Raw genomic sequence first — 6,738 nt, 5'->3', positions numbered from 1 at the left:
AAGAAATGCTTCTTATTTAATATACGTGTGATTAGCGTGGTATAAACAACAATCATTAAATATGTCTGAGCGCTTTGTAATGGGTGGGACTTTAAAACGCCCGCTGGTTGCGCAATTCACATGCTTTGACGCCTGGCGCGATCTTACGCTTCTGGAATGCACTATTCCATGCGTTAGGGAGACTCCTGCCCATACATGACATTCATATAGTGTTGTTTTCCGCAACAGTTACAAGGAATGACGTGGTTCTATGGTTGAACACCTGTTTGCCCCGCAGAACGCCTGGATTCGATCCTCAGTCAAACCGATGATTTTTATTGCTCATTTTATTTGTGTCTTTCTCGATTTTTCTCTCACGGACAACGCAGGTTTTTTATTCAAAACAAACGAAGCCGACACCGGAATTTCTGCGGAACTAACTCTTTAGCGCAGTCGCGTTAAAAGAGTGCATTGCATGCCAGAGAACACTCAGTGTAGATCACTGAGCGCAGTAGTAGGGAAAGGGTTGCCAACGCGCACACATATCAGCGTAAATTAGCAACCTTGAGATGCTATCTAGCTTTCGGGGCAAACACAGTTAAGGCGCAATAACACTGCTCACTTGTGGTGATACTCCCGCCTTCCGCGCTTAGCGGCGCTTAGTCACTTTCATGCTCAAGTCTACTCAGAGTCAGGGTACTCGTTCGTGTTGAGGCGTCTCTTCGCACTCACGGGTATTTACTTCCCTCTTTACAGGCCATATAGAGAAATCTTTTGTCACACACTCCCGCCATTGAAGGTGCCATTAGTGATTATGCCTACCCATAATACAACTGCAGTCGCTGTCACTTTATTCTCTAACGGGAAGTCCCAGGTAATACTATACTGCGGCAGGCGCTATTCAGGTAATTTCCTAAAGTAGAAGTGTATACCTGCAGGCATCAACTGCCAATCCAGAAAGACAGCGATAGGCACGCAACGGTGTAATTCCGATATGCGTATGTCACTTTCGATCACCAAACAACCCAATCCGTTGATTAACACGGCCAGTTTAAACGTTTTCAATCATCGCAGTGCGTTAGGACGAAAACCTAAATAGCGAAACGTAAACCGTACGGTAATACAGCACTGCTTTAGCTCTATCATGTCTCTCTTAATATTAGCGGCGCACACTTTCTTTATGTTTCGGTCCTTGGCCCAAGAAAACACCATCCATAAATTTTACATAGTGAGTGTGCCGCTCACTATGTAGTGAATGTACACTCTAGTAAGCATGCACTGTGCTCAGAACAGGTCAATAAAGCGCGCAGCCCTGTTCACTGCTTGATTAACAAGCAATACGTTAAAGATACTGTTGCCGGGGCGCCTCACAATACCAGCGCTACCGGTGCGGCGACGTCCCTGGCATCACCCCCTTCTCAGAATGGTATCGCCCGAGCTGAAGGGGCCGTGGGCCCCAAGCTCCAGGCACGACGCGCGCATCGGGCATCGAAGTTAACGGCCAGTCTGGAGCGCGCGTCTCCCCTAATGAGCAGCGCCTGAGCTTCGCTGAGGCACCCTCCCGCGCTTCTCATTCTCCGCAAGCGACAAGTGCCAGCCCGTTCAGTATTTCAACTACACTCAACTGTGCACTCGTGCAAGCCTCTGCGGCCAAACTGGTATGACATCTACATTTTTTCCTCGCAAGCTGTCGAGGCAGCCAAGTAAAGTATTTAAGAGGCAGTTGAAAGCAAAGTGTGCTACGGGTTTCATTCGCATGAAGTCCTCATACATGATTTCGTTAATGCAGGCGGTTCACTCTTGTCACTGCTCTCGATGCCATTCAAATGCATTGTCTTCTTGAAACAGCGTTTCTTTTGTGTAAGTGTTATTCTTTTTGGAATAATGTTATTCAGAGATTCGTTAGGATGCAGCCAGCGAAAACTCTCACTAGGCTGCATACGTCTAATGCGAACACCAGATCGAACCTACCTAACAAAACGACCCTGCTTTTATTGCTCAGCGGCGGCCGCGAAGGTGTATTGGCAACATGGGCGCTCGCCGTCGGTGTTTCGCCAGTTCGGCTTCGCATGCAATATAGAAGCGTACGTTCACACAAAACAAATTGCTGAAAGAATGGCTGCTTTCATAACCCAGTTTGAAAATTTCTTCATACCATAGATGTAGCCAGAGCAATAAGAATCCAAGCCAGGCGCTGGTAGCTTTGAATATTTAATCGTGGATGCCGGCATAAACCTTCATACGAAGGAGGGAGAAATGCGCACCGCTGTCTATGTATCAACAGTCGGTAATCAGGACGTCACCAGTCATTTCACATGATATCCATGCTTTAATTTTTTATAAAATGTTTATGCTGAGGCGACAGTATGACTGCGTTGATAATACTTGTACTGCAAAGTACCTACTGAAATGTTCCCTTGTGATAATGTGGAGCGTCGTTTATACTACGGGCGTACGATATTTTTATTTCGTACACTAGCAAAGTGAGGTCGCAATGAAAGGATTCTTAGCGGATTGCGGTGCACACCTCGCGTAACTAAAGTCCATTTCTACGTCAGCGTATAAGCGATCTTACGCCCGGGAGTTGGCATGTAGTAAAGACAAGCTATCGACCTCTTGATAAACAGGTAGACGATGCTGGCGGGTGTTGATCTCGCACTCGTGACCAAGGCATATTGCTACGCATGAGGTCATCGTGCCATCTTCGTTGCGTTTAATTAACGCAACCCCAACGTGGTTGTTTATATTTCGCCGTACCTCTTTTGCAACTACGATTCTATTTTGCAGCTAAGCTGTCGTAGTTTAACCTGTGCCGCAGTAGTAGACGGCATCCGTAGACAACTCCAAGTTGGTTATGTGCCACTGGCTGAACCGGCAGGTCACGTGATCTCGCTGTGACGAATCGGGCGGAAGCGCGCGGATTTCAAATCTAGCGGCTGATTCACGTCGTCTCGAGGCGTCCGCTGAAACGCCATTGCCTGAGCCGGCAGGTCACGTGATATCGCTTTGACCAATGATCTTTCGTGCGCCTCCAAACGGCGTATTTAGGCACTGATGTGGAGGTTGAGAACGCCGCGAGGTTTCAGGAGCTGCTTTTATATGCACATTAGCTTGCATATTATGCGGTGCAGCACTGCGCAGCATACGAAAACTGGATACTCCTTGGCCAACATGTTTGATTGGGCTGGTTGGTATATTGTATATGCAGAATAAAAGAACGCTTAAGACGGGACGAAATGAAGACAGACACGGCACTGACGTCTTTGTCTTCATCTCGTCCCGTCTTAAGCGCTGTTTTATTCTTCATCTGCAGCAGACACTCGTTCAGTGTCTTCCTTATAATGCTTAGCTGCTACCAATGCTCACATATATGGTGGTCACTGTATGTAATGTACCAGTAAAATCGTAAGTGTCCATTCGTCCCACGATTATGTGCGTGCACAAACAGTTGTCGTCGCCCGTCCTGGTAACTTTTGCCATATTCTTGATACGAAGTTGAAGGCTTCTGCAGCAGACCTCAGGCGCATTGCATGCCGCACTTCGACAGGTTTTGCTTCTGCAGCCAATCGTTAAGGTGCCTAATGAGGAAAGACCTTGCTGTAGATGTGCTGACGGGGATCATTTTGATTTGTCACAACAGCGATGCAAAACGCATCAACGCTCATTTCTGCAATGATCGTTTTTTTACACTGGGTTCTATCTTACTAATTTCGACCTATGATAAGTGGCTCCGTACTTTTCTATCACAGATGTCCAGCTATGGTCAAAGCCCAAGACGGACCAGTCAACAAATGTCCACATGTGTGCAAGACTCTCCTGGAACAAGCAACGTGCAAAAGGAGCAAGGTTCTGTCACATTGAGAGAAGACAAAAAGTGAGTGATCTGTTTGCGTCACACACGACAGAAATGTTGTCCGAAATTTCCTGCTTCTCATCCCTCAACTCAGGTTCAGTTTCTAAAAATCGCTCTTTCTTATCGCACATATTTTGCGAGTTTTTGAGGTTTTCCAAAAATTATATTCCTCCACGGAAAAGAAATCGATGGTGTAGTAATTTTGCCGCATTGACCACTGTTGACCTACCTGCGGTAAGTTCGTTAACTGTCCCACGTGTCGTAATTAGCTTTTTCACCAACTTTATTACCTTTCCGTCTAAGTCATAAGTATTACACTACGGTTAAACATACAAGTAATTTCCCCCTATTCGTCCCACACTTCCATTATCTGCTGTTGGTGTCATTAGGTACGTGTGCCGAGTAGCCTTGGGTCATCATCATCATCATCAGCCAGACTACGCCCACTTCAGGGCAAATGCCTCTAATATGTCTTGCCATTTAACCCGGTCGTGTGCTTGCTGCGGCCGCTGTCGCCGCAAACTTCATCACATTTTGTGAAGAAGTGCTTACAACTTCTTCCACCTAACTTTTTGCCTCCACGTCTCGCGATTGCCTTCTCTTGGAATCCATTTTGTTACTAAATGACCAGCGGTTATATTGCCTCCGCGATCCATACCCTGAGGTGCCCATTTGTTGTTCTTGATTTTGACTAAGATGTCGTTAACACCCGTTTGTTCCCTGACCCACTCGGCTCTCTTCTATTCCTTTAAAGCAGCACTGACAAAATTTTCAAGGCGAGATAAATTTTGGGATAGATTTCTCTGGACACACTTGTATAATCTACAAGATATTGTCACTAGGTCGTGACGTCGACGAAGGCAGCAGTCAGCACGTCCGAGATGAAACTCTTTCGTTGGCCGAACTTGTGGCCGAGAAACTCAAAGTACAGCAATATACTGATTGAGGCGAACAGAGCGTCGACCGTCGATCAACTCGCAAGCGGTGAAGCGCGTCAGCATTTATACATGTGCCGTCGAATATTCCAGCGTTATCGCTGGTTGTCGCGCAAGTTCTAGAATAAGCTCGAGTGTTCGCGTTTTGCGCGCAATCTTAAAAACCCGATCCACAATAATCGCGAAGCTTCTCGAACAGTGAGGCGCGGTTCGCGCTGAGCGTTGCTGACAGTCTTTGTGGGCGAAAACTGAATACAGCAAAAGTGATACTAAGAACGCACGTGGCAATGCCCCCTCTAAAAAAGCATCGTCCCGATGCTTAAAACAGAACATGGTTGGGGGTGGGGGAGGTGGACAATGCATGCAACAATAAACAACAAGATTAAAGCATGGAAGTACAATAAGCACAAGCAAGATCCTACAATAATAAAGCAAAGTACAGTCCTCAGATTCGCGTAATATGGCTTGAGGCGCATGACATGGACGACTTCAGGTCGCGCACGGCGCCGCTGAGAGTTCGTAATGCCGTCAGGAGCAACCTCATAGTCGAGTGTGCCCAGGCGTCGAAGTACCCTGTACGGTCCGAAGTATCGTCGAAGAAGCTTCTCACTAAGTCCTCGTCGGCGTATTGGCGTCCATACCCATACACGGTCACCGGGTTGGTATTTCATGTGGCGTCGTCGAAGGCTGTAGCGGCGGCTGTCAGTCGTCTGCTGGTTCTTGATCCCTAGGCGGGCGAGCTGTCGTGCTTCTTCGGCGCGCTGTAGGTAGGTGGTCACGTCGATGTTTTCCTCGTTGGTCACGTTTGGTAACATGGCGTCGAGCGTCGCTGCCGGGCTCCGTCCGTAGACCAACTTGTATGGCGTCATCTGGGTCGTTTCTTGTACGGCCGTGTTGTACGCGAAGGTCACGTACGGAAGCATGGCGTCCACTGTCTTGTGTTCGACGTCGACGTACATGGCCAGCATGTCGGCGATGGTCTTATTTAGACGCTCGGTGAGGCCATTGGTCTGCGGGTGGTAGGCGGTGGTGTGGCGGTGGCTCGTCTCGCTGTATTTGAAGATCGCCTGAGTTAGGTCCGCAGTAAATGCGGTACCTCTGTCTGTGATGAGGACCTCTGGGGCACCATGACGCAAGACGACGTGCTCCACGAAGAACTTGGCTACCTCGGCGGCACTGCCTTTGGGCAAGGTCTTCGTCTCGGCGTAGCGGGTGAGGTAGTCAGCTGCCACGATGATCCCCTTGTTGCCGGAAGTCGACGTCGGTAACGGCCCCAGTAGGTCTATCCCGATTTGCTTGAACGGCCGATGAGGTGGTTCGATTGGCTGCAGAAGCCCCGCTGGCCTAGTCGGCGGTGTCTTCCGTCGCTTGCAATATCGGCAAGTCTTAACGTAGTGGGCGATGTCGGCAGAAAGGCGTGGCCAGTAGTATTTTTCCTGTATTCTGGCGAGGTTACGGGAAACACCGAGGTGTCCAGCCGTCGAGTCGTCGTGTAGGGCCTGGAGGACTTCTGGTCGCAATGATGAGGGCACGACAAGAAGGTAGTCGGTTCGAAGTGGCGCGAAGTTCTTCTTCGGGAGAACGCCGTTTCGCAAGAAAAACGATGGCAGTCCTCGCTTAAATACCTTCGGAACAACGGCGATCTTGCACTCGCGGTACTCCATAAGGGCCCCCAGTTCTGCGTCGGCTCGTTGCCTTACGGCGAAGACGTCGGCACCTATAGTTCTAAGGAAGCAGTCATCGTCGTCGTCTTGCGGCGGCGCGTCGACGGGGGCACGAGACAGGCAGTCGGCGTCCGAGTCTTTTCGTCCGGACTTGTACACGACGGTAATGTCGAATTCTTGAAGCCTCAGACTCCATCGTGCCACGACCTGAAGGGTGCTTCAAGTTAGCTGCAACATAAGGCGTGGTGGTACTAACAACTTTGAAGGGCCTGTCATAGAGATAGGGGCGAAACTGTGACGTAGCCAG

The sequence above is a fragment of the Rhipicephalus sanguineus genome, chromosome 3, assembly GCF_013339695.2.
Source record: "Rhipicephalus sanguineus isolate Rsan-2018 chromosome 3, BIME_Rsan_1.4, whole genome shotgun sequence".
Classification (NCBI taxonomy): domain Eukaryota; kingdom Metazoa; phylum Arthropoda; class Arachnida; order Ixodida; family Ixodidae; genus Rhipicephalus; species Rhipicephalus sanguineus.
Note: the sequence above shows the minus strand (reverse complement) of the source record.